The sequence below is a fragment of the Papio anubis genome, chromosome 18 (assembly GCF_008728515.1).
Source record: "Papio anubis isolate 15944 chromosome 18, Panubis1.0, whole genome shotgun sequence".
In the NCBI taxonomy this organism is placed as follows: Eukaryota; Metazoa; Chordata; class Mammalia; order Primates; family Cercopithecidae; genus Papio; species Papio anubis.
The window spans coordinates 36,760,318-36,781,613 of record NC_044993.1 but is presented as its reverse complement, the minus strand read 5'-3'; the positions used below and the strand labels follow the sequence as shown (position 1 = coordinate 36,781,613).

At 44.8% G+C, this 21,296-nt stretch overlaps 1 protein-coding gene and 1 long non-coding RNA gene across 3 annotated transcripts in view; one reads left to right on the top strand and one right to left on the bottom strand.

Annotated features, from left to right (window-relative positions):
* The window catches only part of LOC103880444, a 30,106-nt gene extending 13,462 nt beyond the window's left edge, over positions 1 to 16,644 (bottom strand). Inside the window, exon 1 of the long non-coding RNA XR_002519243.2 lies at positions 16,524 to 16,644. This is a non-coding gene — a long non-coding RNA (uncharacterized LOC103880444). The remainder of the gene's footprint in view (positions 1 to 16,523) is intronic.
* CHD9 (chromodomain helicase DNA binding protein 9) overlaps positions 1 to 21,296 on the top strand; it is a 276,773-nt gene that overhangs the window by 1,176 nt on the left and 254,301 nt on the right. The window lies entirely within an intron of this gene.

Below are 21,296 nucleotides of genomic sequence, written 5' to 3'. Positions count from 1 at the left end.
CCACCGACTCCTTATATTTATATAACAGCAGTGTTACTGGCATGGGCAGAGAATCCCCCGAGGCAGCCCTTCTTTCTGTGTGACCTTGGAAACTCACTGAACCATCCTCAGCTTCAGTGTTTATATCTGCAAAATGGGTGTGATAACTCTTACGGTTGCCGTGGGAATTATTCACAATAAAAGCTACTGTTTACTAAGGGTTCACCCTGTGCTAGAGGCTTTCTGTGCAGGGCCACGTTGACTCCTGACCATAACTTCCAAGGTAGTACTATGAATACTGCATTTGATAGCTGAGGAAACTGAGGCTCAGAGAGGCCAGTGATCTTGCTCAAGGTTATATAATTAATTAATAAGAAGCATGTCCCATATTTGAACCCAGGCAGTCTGCTCTTGAGCGCAGGTGCAAAAGAACTATACTCTGCTGTTTCCCTTGTTGACCAGGACAGCGTGCACGGGGCAGGCGCTTGGTGTGTCTTCACAAACACTAGCTGTGACTGCTGTGAGCTGTGCACTTCCACTGAATTGAGTCTTTTGTTCATTCGAAATACATTTATTATTGAGAGCCTACTGTGGGCCAGGCAGTTTTCCAGATGCTAGAGATAAAATGTTAGTAAGGCAGAATTTAGCCAGCCCCGAATGAGAGAAACACATTATTCACAAGTTCTGAATTTGCAAATTCGTCCCTGTAATCCCAGCACTTTGAGAGGCTGAGGCAAGAGGATCGCTTGATGCCAGGAGTTTCAGATCAGCCTGGGCAACATAGCAAGGCCCTGTTTGCTTAAAAATTATATACATTGAATAATGTTTTAAAAAAATTTGTGGCCGGGCGCGGTGGCTCAAGCCTGTAATCCCAGCACTTTGGGAGGCCGAGACGGGCGGATCACGAGGTCAGGAGATCGAGACCATCCTGGCTAACCCGGTGAAACCCCGTCTCTACTAAAAAATACAAAAAACTAGCCGGGCGAGGTGGCGGGCGCCTGTAGTCCCAGCTACTCTGTGGAGGCTGAGGCAGGAGAATGGCGTGAACCCGGGAGGCGGAGCTTGCAGTGAGCTGAGATCCGGCCACTGCACTCCAGCCTGGGCGACAGAGCGAGACTCCGTCTCAAAAAAAAAAAAAAAAAAAAAAAAAAAAAAAAATTTGTTTGTGGCCAGGCGTGGTTGCTTATGCATATAATCCTAGTACTTTGGGAAGCTGAGGCAGAAAGATTACTTGAAGCTAGGAGTTCCAGGTCAGCCGGGGTAACACAGTAAGACCCCATCTCTTTATTTTAAAAATTATGTAATTAAATAATTTTTTTAAAAAATGTGTTTGTGGCCGGGTGTGGTGGCTCACACTTGTAATCCCAACACTCTGGGAGAGCGAGGTTTGAGTTTAGGAGTTTGAGCTTAGGAGTTTGAGACCAGCCTAATCACTTGAGCTCAGGAGTTTGAGACCAGCCTGGACTGCATAGCGAGACCTAGGCTCATTTTAAAAAAATAAATAAATAAAAATAAGAGGAAAAAAGGCCGGGCGCAGTGACTCATGCCTATAATCTCAGCACTTTGGGAGACCGAGGTGGGTGGATCACCTGAGGTCAGGAGTTCGAGACCAGCCTGGCCAACATGGCAAAACCCCATCTCTACTAAAAATACAGAAATTTAGCTGGGTGTGGTGGCGGGAGCCTGTAATCCCAGCTGCTTGGGAGGCTGAGGCAGGAGAATTGCTTGAACCTGGGAGGTGGAAGTTGCAGTGAGCCGAGATCACGCCTTTGTACTCCAGCCTGGGCAACAAGAGTGAAACTCCTTCTCAAAAAAATAAAAATAAAAAAAGAAAGAAAGAAAATGTTTGTGTAACTTCCAAATCAATATCCACGACACTTTCACAGTCATATATGGATGCGCGTAGAATAGTGAAAAAGTTGAGTCACCCAACTTGCACATTCCCAGCCAAGGGCAAACAGGAGGACACGCTGCTTTCTGGTTTCAGCTCTTGTGCTATAAACAAGTGTCCCTTTTGTGGTGTACTTAGTGCCACATTTTTTGCATGTTTGTGCGTTTTTGTATGCGATGTCGCTGTTTGAAATGGCCCCAAGTGTACTGTTGACGTGCTGTCTAGTGTTCCTAAGCATGAGACAGCTGTGATGCGCCTTACAGAGAAAGCATGTCTGTTGGGTAAGCTTCGTTCAGACATGAGTTATAGTGCAGTTGGCTGAGTTCAATGTTAATGAATAATATGTATATATATCAAATAAGGCATCTTTTGTATTTGTTTTTTTGAGACGGAGTCTCACGCTGTCTCCCAGGCTGGAGTGCAGGGACACGATCTCAGCTCACTGCAGTCTCTGCCTCCGGAGTTCAAGCAATTTTCCTGCCTCAGCCTCCCATGTAGCTGGTAGTACAGGCACATGCCACCATACCCAGCTAATTTTTGTATTTTTAGTAGAGACGAGGTTTCACCATGTTGGCCAGGCTGGTCTCGAACTCCTGACCTCAGGTGATCTACCCACTTTGGCCTCCAAAGTGCTAGGATTACAGGCTTGAGCCACAGTGCCCGGCCTATAAGGTGTCTTGAAACAGAAACACACATAAACCAAGGTTATGCGTTGACCTGCCAGGCAGAAGGTGGGGTGAGGAAAAGATGTTTCTGGCAGAAAGGTTGGCATGTACAGAGACAGCCAAGAGCTTGGCAAGGCCAGGGGACTCAAGGAAAGCCAGTGGGCAGGGAATGTGGTGGTCAAAGGGAGCAGAGAGGCTGGGGCCAGGCGGTGCCGTGTCTTGTGGGCAGCTCTCATTTCATCCGATTAGCACGGTAATCCTGGCAGGTCAGATCATTTCCGCCTTTGAGAGATGATGAAATTGACATTCCATGCTGTTAAATGACTTGCCCAAAGTTGTAGTGCTGGTAAGCAGCAATACCCCCTACCCCCCAACTTAATCTAATGTTGACCAGACATTTGGTTTTTTTTTTGTTGTTGTTGTTGTTGTTGTTGGTTTTTGGTTTCTTTTGTTGTTGTTTTTAAGAGACAGGGTCTTGCTCTGTCACCCATGCCTCCTGCAGTGGTATGATCATAGCTACTGCAGCCTCAACATCCTGAGCTCAAGGGATCGTCCCACCCAGCCAAGTAGCTGGGACTACAAGTGCACACCATCATGCCCAGCTAATTTTTTAAACAGGGTCTTGCTATGTTGCCTAGGCTAGTCTCCAACTCCTAGACTCAAGTGTTTCTCCTGCCTTGTCCTCTCAAAGCACTGGGATTACCTGGCCAACATTTGGGTATTGATCAGAAATCTCAGGACGTGGGCTGGAGGTTTGGTTTGTTTTGGGGAGAAATCAGTAACTAAGTGGTGGTGAAAGTGATCAAGCATGGATGAAACCACGTGGGATAGTGGCAGGGTGTGGAGAAGAAAATTTCTCATGTCCTTTAAAAAAGAAAAATATTCCTGGTGGCTGGGCACAGTGGCATATGCCTGTAATCCCAGCACTTTGAGAAGCAGAAGTGGGAGGAATGCCAAGAGTTCAAGACTAGCCTGGGCAACATAGTAAGACCTCCACCTCTATCTTTAACAACAAGAAAAATGGAAAAATGGAAAAAAAATTAAACAAAAAATATTCCTGGTATAAAGACATGAATGCCTCTGTGAAAGAGTCTTAGGTACTTGCAGAGGGTGAGAGTAATGACCATGGTCATAAAGATGTGGCAAAAGGAAATGTGAAGGTCTGATTCAAACTGCCCGCAGATACTAGGTCTGGGAACTGGCCTCCCTACTCATGGGGCAGCCAGGCCTCAATCTGCCTCTTGTCTCTGCAGGATAATGACTTTGAACAGGCATCAGCAAACTTTTTCTGTAAAGGTCCAGAGAGTAAATATTTTGAGCTTTATGGACCATAGGGTTTCAGTTGCAGCTGCAGTAAATTCTCACTTAATGTCATCGATAGGTTCTTAGAAACTGCAACTTTAAGCAGAATGACGTACAGTAAGTCCTCGAGTAATGTCGTTTCTTGTAATGTTGGTGAGAAACTGCGCTGTAGCGTAAAAGCAGCCGTAGATGGTATGTAAACAAATGAGTATGTCTGGGTTCCAATAAAGCTTTATGGACACTGAAGTTTTGAATTTCACATAATTTTTCTGTGTCACAAAATATTATTCTTTAAACATTTTTTTCAACCATTTAAAAATGTAAAAGCTGGCCAGGCATGGTGGCTCATATCTGTAATCTCAGGACTTTGGAAGACTGAGGAGGGAGGATTGCTTGGGGCCAGGAGTTCAAGACCAGCCTGGGCAACATAGCAAGACCCCCATCTCTACAAACAAACAAACAATAAACAATGTAAAAACCATTCTTAGCTCACAGGCTATACAAAAACAGGCAGTAGGCTGGATGTGGCCCATGGGCTGTAGTTTGCTGACTCTTGATCCAGAATTATGAGACCTGAGGATCAGAAGGATACTAAGTAGGTTGGATGCAGTGGCTCATGCCTGTAGTTCCAGCACTTTGTGAGGCTGAGACAGGAGGATTGTTTAAGGCCAGGAGTTCAAGGTCAGGCTGGGCAACATAGTGCCATTTCTATTTAAAAAAATTTTTAAATTAGCTGAGGCCTGGATTGGTGGCTCACACCTGTAATTCTAGAAATTTGGGAGGCTGAGGTGGGAGGATTACTTGAGTCTAGAAGTTCTAGAGCAGCCTGGGCAAAATAGCAAGACCCCATATCTACAAAAAAAATGAAAAATTAGCCAGGTGTGGTGGTGCACCTGTAGTCCCAGCTACTCGGGAGGCTGAGGTGAGAGAATCAATTGAGCCGAGGAGTTTGAGGTTGCAATGAACCATGAGCATGCCACTGCGCTCCAGCCTGGGCAACTGAGGGGGACCCTGTCTCAAAAAACAAACAAAAATTAGCTGGGCATGGTGGCATGCACCTGCAGTCCCAGCTACTGGGGAGGCTGACAGGGGAGGATCACTTCAGACCAGGAGTTTGAGACTGTAGTGAGCCATGATTGTACCACCGCACTCCAGCCTAGGTGACAGGGCAAGATGTTGTCTCTTTTTGTTTTGTTTTGTTTTGTGTTTTTGAGATGGAGTTTCTCTCTTTTGCCCAGGCTGCAGTGAAATGGTATGATCTTAGCTCACTGCAACCTTCGCCTCGCGGGTACAAGCGATTCTCCTGCCTCAGCTTCCCTAGTAGCTGGGATTATAGGCACCCGCTGCCATGCCTGGCTAATTTTTGTATATTTAGTAGAGACGGAGTTTCTCCGTGTTGGCCAGGCTGGTCTCAAACTCAGGTGATCCACCCGCCTCGGCCTCCCAAAGTGCTAGGACTACAAGCATGAGCCACCGTGCCTGGCCAAGATGCTGTCTCTTTAAAACAAACAAACAGACAGACACACAAAACAAAAAAGAGACAAAACAAAACAGACAGACACACAAAAAGAATACTAAGGGTTCATCTAGTTTGAGTCCTTACGTGATCTGTGGATCTCCACTGAACATTCTCAGCCATTTCTTGAGTCCTCACATCTCCCTGGGCAACTCATTCCACTGACAGAAGTTTAAAGCTATGTCATAGTTGTAGGTTTCCCCAAAGCAGATCATGAGAAAAGGATTCGGGTGCCAGAAATTTATTTCAGAAATGATCCCAGGAAGCCCAGTGAGAGTGAAATTAACTGAGAAAGGGAGAAAAGCCAATAAAAAAGGTGTTGATGAGTGAGTTTCCACTGGGCAATTGGGTCTTCATCCCGCAGGGACTTAGAGAGACTATAGAAAATATTTCAGAAGTGTCCCACGAAAAGGCAGGGAGACTGGGGTATATCCTTGACTCCCATCCCTCATTATTGAGGGTTGTCTCGCTAACTTTCTGCTGTGCACACCCTGAGGCCAGAAAATGACTTAAAGCAGAAGTGAGAGGTAGCCCAGGGCATATGGAAATGTCTGCAGGTAACCTCGGGTGAGCTGAGGAGTATGGGTGGGGCACCCACAGTGTCTCCAACAAAGTGTTTCTGGCTTTGCTTTCTAAGATGTGCAACTCATACCCCAAGGGGTCTTGTGAGATGACTTTGGTGTGGCACAGAGAGAGACAGGGTACCCAAGAGCACAAAGTCTCAGAATAGGAAAGGGATTTTTCCCTTTTGAGCTGTCTCTTTGATCCTGCTCTGCCTGCCTCTCACCCCTGGGGCTGCCCTGTCTCCCCAGAGCAGGTGCTCCACCCACGCTGGCCTTTCACTTCCTCCAACTTGTGGGACTGGGACTCTTCCTTCTGACTGCAGTCAGCAGAAGTCTGGGCAAAGTACTAGAATGCTACTGTAACACTTGATTGTCTCCCCTTTCATTGGAAAGATAGCAGTCCTCCAGTTCAGGGCATTTAAGAGACAGCAGTAAGTGTGACCATTTAATAACATTGTTAAAACTGTAACAATCTAATAACATTGTTTGCTTTTATGTTTATCTTTACAGTTTCCACCTGTACATGGCTTTTCATGTATGGTAGTAATATAAAGTTTCCCTTAAAATACATGTATATAAATAATGTGTCCATTTAAAGAAAAATATTAAATAAGAGTATCGATGGTATAAGGACAGAATAAAATATAATAGGCCAGGTGCAGTGGCTCTTGCCTGTAATCCTAATACTTTAGGAAGTAGAGGCAGGAAGATCACTTGAAGCCAGGAGTTGGACACTAGCCTGGGCAACATAGTGAGACCTCATCTCTACAAAACATTTAAAAAATTACCTGGGTGTAGTGATGTGTGCCTGTAATCCAGCTATTTAGGAGGCTGAGATGGGAGGATGGTTTAAGCCCAGGAGTTCGAGGTTACAGTGAGCTATGATTGTGCCACTGCACTCCAGCCTGGGAAACAAAGCGAGACCTCAATTATTAAAACAATAAAACATTTTGGCCGGGCGCGGTGGCTCAAGCCTGTAATCCCAGCACTTTGGGAGGCCGAGGCGGGTGGATCACAAGGTCAGGAGATCGAGACTATCCCTGGCTAACATGGTGAAACCCCGTCTCTACTAAAAATACAAAAAACTAGCCGGGCGCGGTAGCGGGCGCCTGTAGTCCCAGCTACTCGGGAGGCTGAGGCGGGAGAATGGCGTGAACCCGGGGGGCGGAGCTTGCAGTGAGCCGAGATCTGGCCACTGCGCTCCAGCCTGGGAGACACAGCGAGACTCCGTCTCAAAAAAAAAAAAAAAAAAACATTTATAGGGCCAGGCACGATGGCTCACACATGTAATCCCGGCACTTTGGGAGGCCGAGGAAGGTGGATCACCTGAAGTTGGGAGATCGAAACCAGCCTGACCAACATGGAGAAACCCCATCTCTACTAAAAATACAAAATTAGTCGGGCACATGCCTGTTATCCCAGCTGCTCGGGAGGCTGAGGGGAGAATCGCTTGGACTCGGGAGGCAGAGGTTGTCGTGAGCCAAGATCATGCCATTGCACTCTAGCCTGGGCAACAAGAGTGAAACTCCATCTCAAAAAAAAAAAAAATTAATAAAAAAAAAAGTATATATATATATAAAATACCCACCACTTATTGAGTACTTACTAAGTGCTGGATGCTCTTCTAAGCACTTTCTATGCGTCATTCAAATCATTTAATTAATCCTCACCAACATGGGTTAAGTACTATTTGAGGTAGGGATTCTTTGCCCCATTTTACTACTGAACAAACAAGCATAGGGAAGTTAAATAACTTGCCCAAAGTGATATAGCTAGGAAATGATGAGCTGGAAAATAAACCCAGGTGGTCCTACTCCAGACTTGTGCTCTAAATTGCAGAATTATGCTGCTTCTCAGAAATTTGACATACACGCACGTACACACACACACACACACAAAATGTGAAGGTGATATTTGAATAACTGAAGTTAGAGGAAAACTGCCCTAAAAGGTTCCCCTTTTTTATCTGTCTCCCTGTATCTACTGCCCTTTGGTTGCCATACTTTTTCTTTTTCTTTCTTTCTTTCTTTTTTTTTTTTTTTTAAGAAAGACAGGGTCTCACTCTGTTGCCTAGGCTGAAGTCCAGTGCTGTGATCTTAGCTCACTGCAGCTTACACTCCTAGGCTCTGGCCATCCTCCCACCTCAGCCTCCAGAGTATCTAGGGGTATAGACATGAGCCACCACGCCCAGCTACATTTTTTTTTTGGTAGAGACAGTTCTGGCTATGTTGCCCAGGCTGGTCTCAAACTCCTGGCCTCAAATGATCCTCCTGCCTCAACCTCCCAAAGTTCTGGAATCACAGGCATGAGCCACCACATGTGGCCTAGTTGGCATATTTTCTTTACAGCCTCAGAAGATCAGTCTGTTCCCTTTCCGTCACCACAGTTCTTCAGATGTTTGATGACAGAGGACTGGTTGGCCTTCCCAGATCTTCTGTGCTCTGCATTAAACATTGCCAGTTCCTTCTACTCGTTTCTGTTGCATGTTCTTAGCATGTTTCCCCCGAGCACAGGGCCTTTTCCTTGTTCTTGTTTCTTCAACATAACCTATGAAGTTATTTTGTTGCCTTAGCTGTTTTTCTGCAGGTCTCCCACAGCTCATTCTGGGGGCTCAGGGTAGGGAGATTGTGGTTGGGGTGACTCACGTGGCAAAGGGCAGCTTGAGAGTGACATCAAAAAGTGGGGGGGCAGCTGTCAATCAGGGAAAACCCCCCTAGGGCCAGCAGTACAGTGGGCTGGAGGCTAGTGATCCCGGTTCTCTGCAGGCCAGAGATGAAGGTTCTTCTGTGCACTTGGAGCTAACCAGGCTGAAAGGGGCGGACTAACCAAATTCACTGGAGGCCGGTGAGGAAGCTGGGCTGCACACGTATTAAATCACAAGGGAGGCTGGGCACAGTGGCTCGTGTCTGTAATCCCAGCACTGTGGGAGGCCGAGGTGGGTGCATCACCTGAGGTCAGGAGTTCAACACCAGCCTGGCCAACATGGTGAAACCCCGTCTCTACTAAAAATACAAAAATTAGCCAGGCATGTGGCTATTACAGGCACATGCCTGTAATCACAGCTACTCCGGAGGCTGAGGCAGGAGAATTACTTGAACACAGTAGGTGGACGTTGCAGTGAGCTGAGATCGCACCATTGCACTCCAGCCTGGGCGACAGAGCGAGACTCTGTCTCAAAAAAAAAAAAAAAAAGAAAGAAAGAAAGAAAGAAGGAAGGAAGGAAGGAAAGAAAGAAAAGAGAGAAATCACAAGGGGAGAAGCAACTACAATGCAGTCGGAAACCTCCATGTCAACTTGTCAGCACACTTTCTCTTGTGGGAATGTCAGAATCTAGTTAGAAGGTTGATTTTCGTGGAATCAAAGCAAGGTGAGCAAAATGAAGGATTTTAATCACCAGGAGAGCCTAAGATATTTGTACTCTGAGGGATACAAGAGAGCCTAAGATATTTGTACTCTGAGGGATACAAGATACTCTAGAGTGGCAGCACTGCTAGTATAATTCCCCCTTTCTGTGCTTGTGATAGAAATGTCTGATCGATCACTGCATGTTTTCCTTCCTACTGCTCCCTGGACCAGCCCTAAGATTCTTAGCAAGAGAGTATTCTGGCCCTGTGCGATGGCTCATGTCTGTAATCCCAGTGCTTTGGGAGACCAAGGCAGAAGGATTGTTTGAGCCCAGGAGTTCAAACCCAGCCAGGGCAATATAGTGAGACTACATCTGTACAAAAAAATTTAAAAATGAGCTGAATGTTGGGGCGAGCGCCTGTAGTCCCAGTTACTTGGGAGGCTGGGTGGGAGGATGGCTTGAGCCTGGGAGATTGAAGCTGTAGTGAGCTCTGATCACACCACTGCACTCCAGCCTGGGAAACAAAGCCAGATCCTGTCTTAAATTAAAAAAAAAAAAAAAAAAAAAGGAAGAGAGTATTCCTGGAAGCTCTGGCCAGACGTCTGAGCTGCCTGTAATGCTCAAGTTGGTTTTCAGAGTTTCCACTACTCTGGACAACGTGGAAGACAATGACTCTCAAAGACTTGCTCTTTGGTTCTGCTTTTTCAGAGCTCCTCACGCATCACCATTTCTCTCTACCTATGATTCCCTCAGCTTATGTTAATGCAATTGGCTCGCTATTTGTTTTGTTGAGTCTTGATTTAATTTCCAGGCATTGCTCTTCCAGTTTTGTCCAGAGACACATCCTGTCCTGTCCTTAAGGACTTGTGCAAATCAGTAATCACAGATGCTGTGTGCAGCCCACTGATACCTACTCTCCTCACATTTTGGGGTGGCTTACTGCGTACCCCCAAGTAAGAACTTCTTGCAATCAGGAGGCAGTTTGCTGGGGTGTTGAGGTTTGTTCCATTATCAAACAAACTGAGATTCCTACCTAAGTTCCATCACTTACTGGTTGTGTGTGACCTTGGATGAGTTGCTTAACCTCCTGAGCCTAGTTTTCTCTGCTGAAATATAGAATCAGCAGCATCACAATTTTAGACTCTTACTACTGTTATCACTCAGTTATGACTGGGGCCTGGGGTACAAAAGAAAGCAACAAGGCAGCAGAGGAAATTTAGGTACTAAACCCAAGTCATCGAGTTTGCTGCTTTTTAGCATTGGTTATGCTTAACTGAAGAGTTAGGAGTCTTAGTATTTTGGAGCAAGCCGACCTTTTGCCAGCCTTAAAAAAATGTACATTATGTACATGGCCTCTCTTTCTACCCATATAGAGAAATGTACTTACCTAAAAGAAAAGTAAATGCATACAGAGAATCGGTGGCACCTGGAGCTGAGAGAGACCTTGAGCTCCTGGAGGAGAGGTGGCCCCTGCCCTGTCTCACAGGGGAGACCCAGCTCTTGCCCTAGGAAGGCTGCTAGTCTAATGAGAGAGACACCATATTTAACCTCAGGGAGGCTGGGAGGAAAGCCACACATTGTTCTTCATGTAAGCTATAGGGTCTTCTCTGCAGGCACTGCTGTGTCTGCTCCTTCTCTTTGGTCAGTCAGCAGGCAGGGACAGAGAGGCTGTCGTCATTCACAAGTCCATTACACCTGTGTCAATGCATATTATCAGGCCAGTTTCTGAGGATGTGACTCAGGAATCCGTTTCTGAAAGACTTTATATATTTTTGGTAAAATTTAGATTTACAAAAAAAAAAAAAGAGAGAGAGAGACAATACTACAGAGTTCCCACATATCCCACATCCAATTTCCCTTATTATTATTATTTTTTTTAAATTTTGAGATGGGGTCTCTCTCTGTCACCCAGACTGAAGTGCAGTGGTGCGATCTTGGCTCACTGCAACCTCTGTCTCCTGGGTTCGAGCCATCCTCCCACGTCAGCCTCCCAAGTAACTGGGACTACAGGCGCATACCACTATGCCCAACTAATATTTTTATTTATAGTAGACATGGGGTCTTGCTGTGTTACCTAGGCTGGTCTTGAACTCCCAGGCTCATGCAGTCTGCCTGCCTCGCCTCCCCAAAGTATTGGGATTACAGACATGAGCCACAGAGCCAGTTTCTCCTATTATTAACCTCTTATATTGCTATGGTACATTTGTTACATTAACTGATATTGATACTTGATATGGTACACTTGTTACAACCTGATATTGATACATTATTATTAACTAAAAACATAGTTTATTCAGATTCCCTTAGTGTTTATTTAATGTTCTTTTTCTGTCCCAGGATCCCATCCAGAATACCAAATTACATTTATATCTTTTTTTAAAAATACCAACAAAAATGGGCTTGAAACCACTATACATTTATTTGTTGTGTATCCTTAGTCTCCCATTGGCTGTGACATTTTCTATGAATTTTCTTGGTTTTGGTGACCTGGAGAGTTTTGAGGAATACTGGTCAGATATATTGTAAAATACCCCACTACTGGAATTCATCTCATATTTTTCTCATGATGAGGGTTGTGGGTTTGAAGAGGAAGACCACAGAAGTAAAATGTCATTTTTATCACATCACATCAAGCATCTGTACTATCAACATGACTTATTACCAGGTGGCTAAGGTAGCATTTGTCAGGTTTCTCCACTGTAAAGTGACTCATTTTCCTCTTTTTCATAGTGTCGTCTTGGAAGGGAGTCACTGAGCAGCCCACACTGGAGCCCAGGAGTTTGGGACTAGCCTGGGCAACATAGTGAGACATCCATCTCTACAGGAAAAAAAAAAATAGCTGGGCATGGTGTCATGTGCCTGTGGTACCAGCTACTCGGGGTGCTGAGGCAGGAGAATTGCTTGAGCCCAGGAGGTCAAGGCTGCAGTGAGCTGAGATTGTGCCACTGTCCTCCAGCCTGGCACAGCCAGACCCTGTCTCAAAAATAAATAAATAAAAATGTGAAACCCATGTAGGCCTGGATTCCTACCCCACTTCCATCACTTACTGGCTGTGTTTGATCTTGGATAAGTTGCTTAACCTCCTGAGCCTCAGTTTTCTCAGCTGAAATATAGAGCTAATATCACTACCTGCTGCTTAAGGTTATTAAGCAACAGGCACATAGTAAGTCCTCTATGAATAGAAGTTGTTATTGTTGTTAGTCTGCCATTCAGTTTCCTTCTGGATCTGACTCCGGATCCGAACACCACTTTTCAAGGTAACAAGACAACAGGCTTGTGTGGCAGGTGTTCCTGCACCGAGTTACTTTCTCACTGGTCACCTTCTCTTCCCCACCGATCCAGCATTTTCTCCCACCTCGACCTCGCAGTCACACAGTACTTCAGCTAAACACAAGGCACACATCTGCACATCCTCATTCTCTCAAACCCACCTTAAGCACCACTTCCTCTGTGACACCACCCAAGAGAGCCAGGCAAGAAGTCCCCTCTCCTCCTGGGAACTGCCACAGCACCCACTCTACTGTGTACCCTCATATTCTGCAGCCCTCATCACTTTTAACCCTGTGTCAAAGCAAGGTGCACTGTCCTCTCCCTGAACAATTCTCATCTTTGCTCATCTTTCTCTCCCACCTGCACACACTGGGCTCAGTGCAAGCTTGTGGACTTGTTTGCACCTGCGGTAAGTTTTGACAAGACAAAGGAAGTAGGGGAAATGCCATATCCTGAGTGCTAACTGGGCCTAACTGGGCAGCCTGTGAGGGCTGAACTTTGCAGAGGCTGAGAGGCTGACCCTAGGTCATTTCCACTATTTTGTATATATCCACATATTTTATGGTGGTAAAATACACATGACGTTGAAATTTACCATTTTAACTATCTTAATGCATTTTCTTTTCTTATTTTATTTTATTTTTATTTATTTTTTTGAGACAGGGTCTTGCTCTGTTGCCCAGGCTGTAGTGCAGTGGTGCCATCTTGGCTCACTGCAACCTCTGCTTCCCGGGTTCAAGCAATTCTCCCTGCCTCAGCCTCCAGAGTAGCTGGGATTACAGGCACGTGCCACCACGCCCAGCTAATATTTGTATTTTTACTAGAGACATGGTTTCACTATGTTGACCACGTTGGTCTTGAACTCCTAACCTCAAGTGATCCACCCGCCTTGGCCTCCCAAAGTGCTGGGATTACAGGCATGAGCCCCTGCGCCCGGCCTGCATTTTCTTTAGTTCAGTGCATTAAGTGCATTCACATTGTTGTACAACCGTCACCACTATCCATCTCCAGAACTCTTTTTCATCTTCCCAAACTGAAACTCTGTCCCCATTAAACAACTCCCTTTGCCCCTTAACCCCATCCCTGGCAACCACCATTCTACTTTCTGTCTTTGTGAGTTTGACTACTCTGCGTACCTCATCTAGGTAGAATTACACAGTATTTATCCTTTAGTGAGTGGCTTATTTCACTTAGCCTAGTGTCTTCAAGGTTCATATTCCATTATAATAGACTACAGTATGTATCTGCCACAGTGTGTTTATCCATTTGTCTGTTGGTGGACACTTGGGTTGTATCCACTTTTTGGCTATTGTGAATAACACTGCTATGAACATGGGTGTATAGATATCTGTTTATGTTCCTACTTGCAATTCTGTTGAATATATACCTGTAATGTGATTGCTGGATCTTATGGTAATTCTGTGTGTCATTTTTCAAGGAATCACCATACCATTTTCAACAGTTTCTGTACCATTTTACATCCCACCAACAATGCACCAAGGTTTCCATTTCTCCACATCCTTGTCAACGTTTGTTATTTTCTGTTTGTGTGTGGGTTTTTTGATCATAGCTATCCTATCCTGGTGTGAAGTGGTATCTCATTGTGGTTTTGATTTTTCAGTTTTCTACTGATTAGTGATGTTAAGCATCTTTTCATGTGCTTACTGGCCATTTGTGTATCTTCCTTGGAAAAATATCTATTCAAGGCATTTGCTGATTTTTAAAATAAGACTGGGTTGTTTGTTTCTTTGTTGTTGAGTTGTGGAGTTCTTTATCTATTTTGGATATCAGTCCCTTACCAGATAACAATTGCAAGTATTTTCTCTGTGGATTGCCTTTTTAGTCTGTTAATTATGTCCTTTGAATGCACAGAAGTTTTTAATTTTGATGTTTAATTTATGTATTTTTTTCTTTTGTGCTTTTGGTGTTGTATTCAAGAAATCATTGCCAAATCAATGTCATAAAGTTTTCCCTCTCTATTTTCTTCTAAGAGTTTTATGGTTTTAGCTCTTATATTTTAAGTTTTTGATCCATTTCTTTTTTTTTTTTTTTTTTTTTTAGATGGAGTCTTGCTCATTGCCCAGGCTGGAGTGCAGTGGCGCGATCTCGGCTCACTGCAAGCTCCGCCTCCGGGGTTCACACCATTCTCCTGTCTCAGCCTCTCGAGTAGCTGGGACTACAGGCGCCTGCCACCACGCCTGGCTAATTTTCTGTATTTTTAGCAGAGATGGGGTTTCACCGTGTTAGCCAGGATGGTCTCGATCTCCTGACCTCGTGATCCGCCCGCCTCGGCCTCCCAAAGTGCTGGGATTACAGGCACGAGCCACCGCGCCCGGCCTGATCCATTTCGAGTTACTTTTTGTATGTCATGTAAGGTTAAGGATACAACTTCATTCTTTTGCATGTGAATAGCATGTCTGTCTGCCTTTCTTTTCCTTCCTTCCTTTCTTCCTTCCTTCCTTCCTTCTCTCTGTCTCTCTGTCTCTCTCTCTCTCTCTCTCTCCCTTTCTTTCTTTTTTTTTTTGGAGTCTTGCTGTGTCACCCAGACTGGAGTGTAGTGGCGTGATCTCGGCTCACTGCAACCTCTGCCTGCTGGGTTCATGTGATTCTCCTGCCTCAGCCTCCTGAGTAGCTGGACTACAGACATGCGCCACCACACCCAGCTAATTTTTGTAGTTTTAGTAGAGACGAGGTTTCACCATGTTGGCCAGGCTGGTCTCAAACTCCTGACCTCAAGTGATCCACCTGCCTTGGCCTCCCAAAGTGCTGGGATTACAGGCGTGAGCTACCGCACCTGGCCACATGTCTTTCTTTATGCAAATACTACATTGCTTTGATTACTGTAGCTTTGTAATAAGTTTTGAAATCAGGATGTGTGAGTCCTCCAGATTTGTTCTTTTTCATGATTATTTTGGCTATTTGGGGTCCCTTGGGATTGCTTATGAATTTTAGGGTGGATTTTTCTGTTTCTGCAAAAAAGTCATTGAGATTTTGATAGCAATTACATTGACTCTGTAGATCGCTTTGGGTAGCACTGACATCTCAATATTATGTCTTCCAAGCCATCGTGGGATGACTTTCCATTTGCTTATGTCTTCTTTGCCTTCTTTCACCAGTGTTTTGTAGTTTTCGGTGTAGAAGACATTCGACTCCTTGATTAAGTTTATTCCTAAATATTGTGTTCTTTTCAATACTCACATTCGTTTTTGAGGCTCTTGATATATTTAAAAATGAAGAAATGCAAAACAAGATACTAGTATGGTAGTCAATTTGAACTGTTTGGTCCTTTCAGTGTGTCTCAGAGATGGTGTATATAGACAATGACAGTGTTATAAAGAGTCAAAAGCCTAGGTTTAAGGCATTTCAAAAATGTGAGCCCCTACCCATTCACCCGACTGTGATTGTAAGAAAGGGTTTGGGGCTTCCTCTTCCTGGGGTAGGAATGGGAATTGCATAATATTCCCTCAGGTGAGCCCTCCTGGGGACCAGCAAAGACTTGTCATCACTGTAGGCCTAATCAACACATCTTCCCAGAAAGTGATTCTGAGAACATTCAGGTGCCTTTAAAGCCCCAGGCGAGAAGACCCCAGAGCCCCAGCATCATGGAGACTGAAGCAGAAACAGTCACTCAGAGCTGCAGAAGAAACAGAGCCATCAGCTCGCCCATCCCCACTGTCCTGCTCACCCTGCGGGGATTTTGTCGTCTGTGTTTCTGGCCCACCTCGGTTTCAGTTTGAAGAACTGTGCTGAGGACAAAGGTGAGGGAACACAGTGTGACGGCCAGCCCTACTCAGGCATTTCCCCATACGCCAGAAAGCGTTTCAATGGCAGGCCTTTCCTCTTCTGTCACTCAGCGGTTTGGGGGCTTTCTTGCCCTCAGGATAGCTGGTGAAACTGTGTTCTTTTTCAGGCATTGAGTTTATTTTGCATCTTGTTTTTCTGGCCTCTGGGGATACATATGCAACACAGACACTCAGGCACACACACCCACCTCTGTATCCAAATGTCTGCAGAATTCACAGGCGCCAGTGTCTAGAGACAGTCTCTGTCTCTTTTTCTCTCTTCTTTCTACCTCCTACTCTCCCTGCTGAAGCCTGTTGTTGTCTTATCCCCAGCCGGAAGCCCCCCTCTGTCACAGAGCCAACTTCCCGGCCACTTGTTCCCCTCCAGCTGCTGCTCCTGCAGGCCCAGCCAACTCCTATTTCCATAGCAACCAAAACTCATTTTTCCATTTCTGCATTTCTACTTTGGAAGGAAACCCGTAAGTCTTTTTTTTTATAATTGGGATCCCTGCAATATTTTTTTCCAATTTAAAAAATACATGTAAAACTGTTTTTTTTTTTTTTGAGACAGGGTCTTGCTCTGTTGCTCAGGCTGGAGTACAGTGGTGTAATCATATAGCTTACTGCAGCCTCTAACTCCTGGGCTCAAGTGACCCCCCTGCCCCACCTCACCCCATCCCACCATGCCTGGCTAACTTTTTAAGTTTTTGTGGAGATGGGGTCTTGATATGTTGCCTGGTCTTGAACTCCTGGGTTCAAGCGATCCTCCTGCCTCAACTTCCCAAAATGCTGGAATTATAGGTATGAGCCACCATGCCTATAACCTTTTTTTTTTTTTTTTGAGACAGAGTCTAGCTCTTTTGCCCAGGCTAGAGTACAGTGGCACAGTCTTGGCTCACTGCAGACTCCACCTCCCAGGTTCAAACCATTCTCCTGCCTCAGCCTCCTGAGTAGCTGGGACTACAGGCGCCTGCCACCACGCCCAGCTAATTTTTGTATTTTTAGTAGAGACGTGGTTTCATCATGTTAGCCAGGCTGGTATTGAACTCCTGACCTCAGGTGATCTGCCCACCTCGGTCTCCCAAAGTGCTGAGATTATAGGCGTCAGCCACTATGCCTGGCCATCCCTATAACCATTTTCATGTCTATGGTTCAGTGATATTAAATATATTCCTAGTGGTGTGTAACAATCACCACTATCCATTTTCAGAATTCCTTTCATCTTGTAACACTAAAACTCTGTACCCATTAACTTTCTATTTTCGCCTCCCCGTAGCCCTGGCAACAGTCAATCTGCTGTGTGTCTCTATGAATTTGACTACTCTGAGTGCCTCATACCAGTGGAATCAGATAGTATTTGTTTTTGGTGACTGGCTAATTTTACTTATCGTAATGACCTCAAGGTTCATCCATGTAGTAGCCTACGTTAGCATTTCCTTCCTTTTAAGACTGAATACTATTCCATTGTATATGTTTATGTACCACAGTCTTATCCATTCATCTGTTGATGTTCACTTGGATTGCTTCTGCCTCTTGACTATTGTGAATGATACTACTATGAATGTGAATGTGCAAATATCTTTTTGAGACCCTGTTTTCAATTTTTTTGAATATGTATCCAAAAGTGGAACTGCTAGATCATGTGGTGATATGGTTTGGCTCTGTGTCCCCACCCAAATCTCATCTGTATTCCCATAATTCCCACCTGTGATAGGAGGGACCCAGTTGGAGATAATTTGAATCATGGGATGGTTTCCCCAATACTGTTCTCGTGGTAGTGAATAAGTCTCATGAGATCTGATGGGTTTATCAGGGGTTTTTGCTTTTGCATCTTTCTCATTTTCTCTAACTGCCACCATGTAAGAAGTGCCTTTTCCTCCCACTATGATTCTGAGGCCTCCCCAGCCGTGTGGAACAATTAAACCTCTTTTTCTTCCCAGTCTCATGTATGTCTTTATCAGTAGTGTAAAAACAGAAACTAATATAGTAAATTGGTACCAGTAGACTGGGGTGCTGCTGAAAAGATACCCAAAAATGTGGAAGCGACTTTGGAACTGGGTAATAGGCAGAGACTGGAACAGTTTGGAGGGCCCAGAAGAAGACAGGAAAATGTGGGAAAGTTTGAAACTTCCTAGAGACTTGTTGAATGGCTTTGACAAAATACTGATAATGATATGGACAGTGAAATCCAGGCTGAGGTGGTCTCAGATGGAGATGAGGAACTTGTTGAGAACTGAAGCAAAGGTGACTCTTGTTTATGTTTTAGCAAAGAGACTGGCAGCATTTTGCCTCTGCCCTAGAGATTTGTGGAACTTTGAAATTGAGAGAGATAATTTAGGTTATTTGGTGGAAGAAATTTCTAAGCAGCAAAGCATTCAAGAGTTGACTTGGGTGCTGTTAAAGGCATTCAGTTTTAAAAGGGAAGCAGAGCATAAAAGTTCAGAAAATTTATAGCCTGACAATGCAGTAGAAAAGCAAATCCCATTTTCTGAGGAGAAATTCAAGCAGGCTGCAAAAATTTGCATAAGTAATGAGGAGCTGAATGTTAATGCCCAGGATAATGGAGAAAATGTCTCCAGGAAATGGCAGAGACCTTTGTGGCAGCCTCTCCCATCATAGGCCCAGAGGTTGAGGAGGAAAAAATGGTTTTGTGGATAGGGCCCAGGGTCCCCATGCTGTGTGCAGTCTAGGGACTTGGTGCCCTGCATCCCAGCCACTCCATTCGTGGCTGAAAGGGGTCAAGGTAGAGCTTGGGCCATGGCTTCAGAGGGTGCAAGCACCAAGCCTTGGCAACTTCCATGTGGTGTTGAGCCTGTGGGTGCACAGAAGTCAAGAATTGGGGTTTGGGAACCTCCGCCTAGATTTCAGAAGATGTACGGAGACACCTGGATGCCCAGACAGAAGTTTGCTGCAGGGGCGGGGCTCTCATGGGAACCTTGCTAGGGCAGTGCAGAAGGGAAATGTGGGGTTGGAGCCCCCACACAGAGTCCCTACTGGGGCACCACCTAATGGAGCTGTGAGAAGAGGGCCACCATCCTCCAGACCCCAGAATGGCAGATCCAGCTTGCACCGTGCTCCTGGAAGAGTCACAGACAACGCCAGCCTGTAAAAGCAGTGGGGAGGGAGGCTGTACCCAGCAAAGCCAGAGGGGCAGAGCTGCTCAAGACCATGGGAGCCCAACTCTTGTGTCAGTGTGACCTGGAGTCAAAGGAGATCATTTTAGAGCTTTAAAATTTGACTGCCCTGATGGATTTCAGACTTGCATGGGCCCTGTAACCCCTTTGTTTTGGCCAATTTCTCCCATTTAGAACAGCTATTTTTACCTAATACCTGTACTCCCATTGTATCTAGGAAGTAACTAGCTTGCTTTTGATTTTACAGGCTCATAGGCAGAAGGGACCTGCCTTGTCTCAGAGGAGACTTTGGAGTGTGGGCTTAGGGGTTAATGCTGAAATGAGTTAAGACTTTGGGGGATTGCTGGAAAGGCAGGATTGGTTTTGAAATGTGAGAGCATGAGATTTGGAGGGGCCAGGGGTGGAATGATATGGTTTGGCTCTGTGTCCCCACCCGAATTTCATCTTGAATTGTATTCCCATAAATCCCATGTGTTGTGGGAAGGACCCATGGGAGATAGTCTGAATCATGGGAGCGGTTCCCCCATACTGTTCTCTTGGTAGTGAATAAGTCTCACGAGATCTGATGGTTTTATTGGGGGGTTCTGCTTTTGCATCCTTCTCATTTTCTCCTGCTGCTGCTACGTAAGAAGTGTCTTTTGCCTCCCACCATGATTCTGAGGCCTCCCCTGCCATGCAGAACTGTAAGTCCAATTAAATCTCTTTTCCTTCCCAGACTCACATCAGCAGCATGAAAATGGACTAATACATATGGTAATTTCATTTTTAATCTTTTGAGGACCTGACATACTGTTTTCCCTAGCAGGTATAGCTTTTTTACATTCCCACCAGCAGCGCACAAGGATTCCAATTTCTCCACATCCTCACAAACACTTGTTATTTTCTGTTTTTTTGAGCGTAGCCATCTTAATGGGTGCGAGTGGCATCTCATTGTAGCTTTGATTTGCATTTCCCTAATAATTAGCGATGTTGAGCATCTTTTCATGTGCTTATTGGCTCTTTATATATCTTCTTTGGAGAAAGGTCTACTCAAGTCCTTTGCCCATTTTGAATCAGGTTTGTTGTTGTTGAGTTGTAGGAGTTCTCTATATCTGCTAGCTATTAATCCTCCATCAGATATGTGATTTGTAAATATTTACTTCTATTTATGGGATGTCTTTTTACTCTGTTGATATTGTCTTTTTATGGACAAATTAAAAAATTTTTGATAACATCCAATTTTTTAAAAAACATTATTTTAATTAGGCTGGGTGTGATGGCTCTTGCCTGTAATCACAGCACTTTGGGAGACCGAGGCAGACAGATCACTTAAGGTCAGGAGTTCAAGACCAGCCTGGCCAACATGGCAAAACCCCATCTCTACTAAAAATACAAAAATTAGGCATGGTGGCAGGCGCCTATAATCCCAGTTATTGAGGATGTTGAAGCAGGGAAATCGCTTGAACCCAGGAGGTAGAGGTTGCAGTGAGCTGAGATCATGCCACAGCACTCCAGCCTGGATGACAAGAGTGAAACTCCATCTCAAAAAAAAAAAAAAAAAAAAAGTATGTATGTATGTATGTATATGTGTGTGTGTGTGTGTATATATATATATATATATATATAAAAATTTGCTGGGTATGGTGGTGCATGCCTGTAGTCCCAGCTACTTGGGAGGCTAAGACAGGAGAATTGCTTGAACCCGGAGGTGGAGGTTGCAGTGAGCTGAGATCATGCCACTGCACTCCAGCCTGGGCAACAGAGTGAGACTCTATCTCAAAAATGAAAACAAAATTTTTGTTTGCTAATTTAAAAAAATTATTTATTTATTTGTTTATTTTTACAAACAAGGTTTCAGTGGCAGGATCA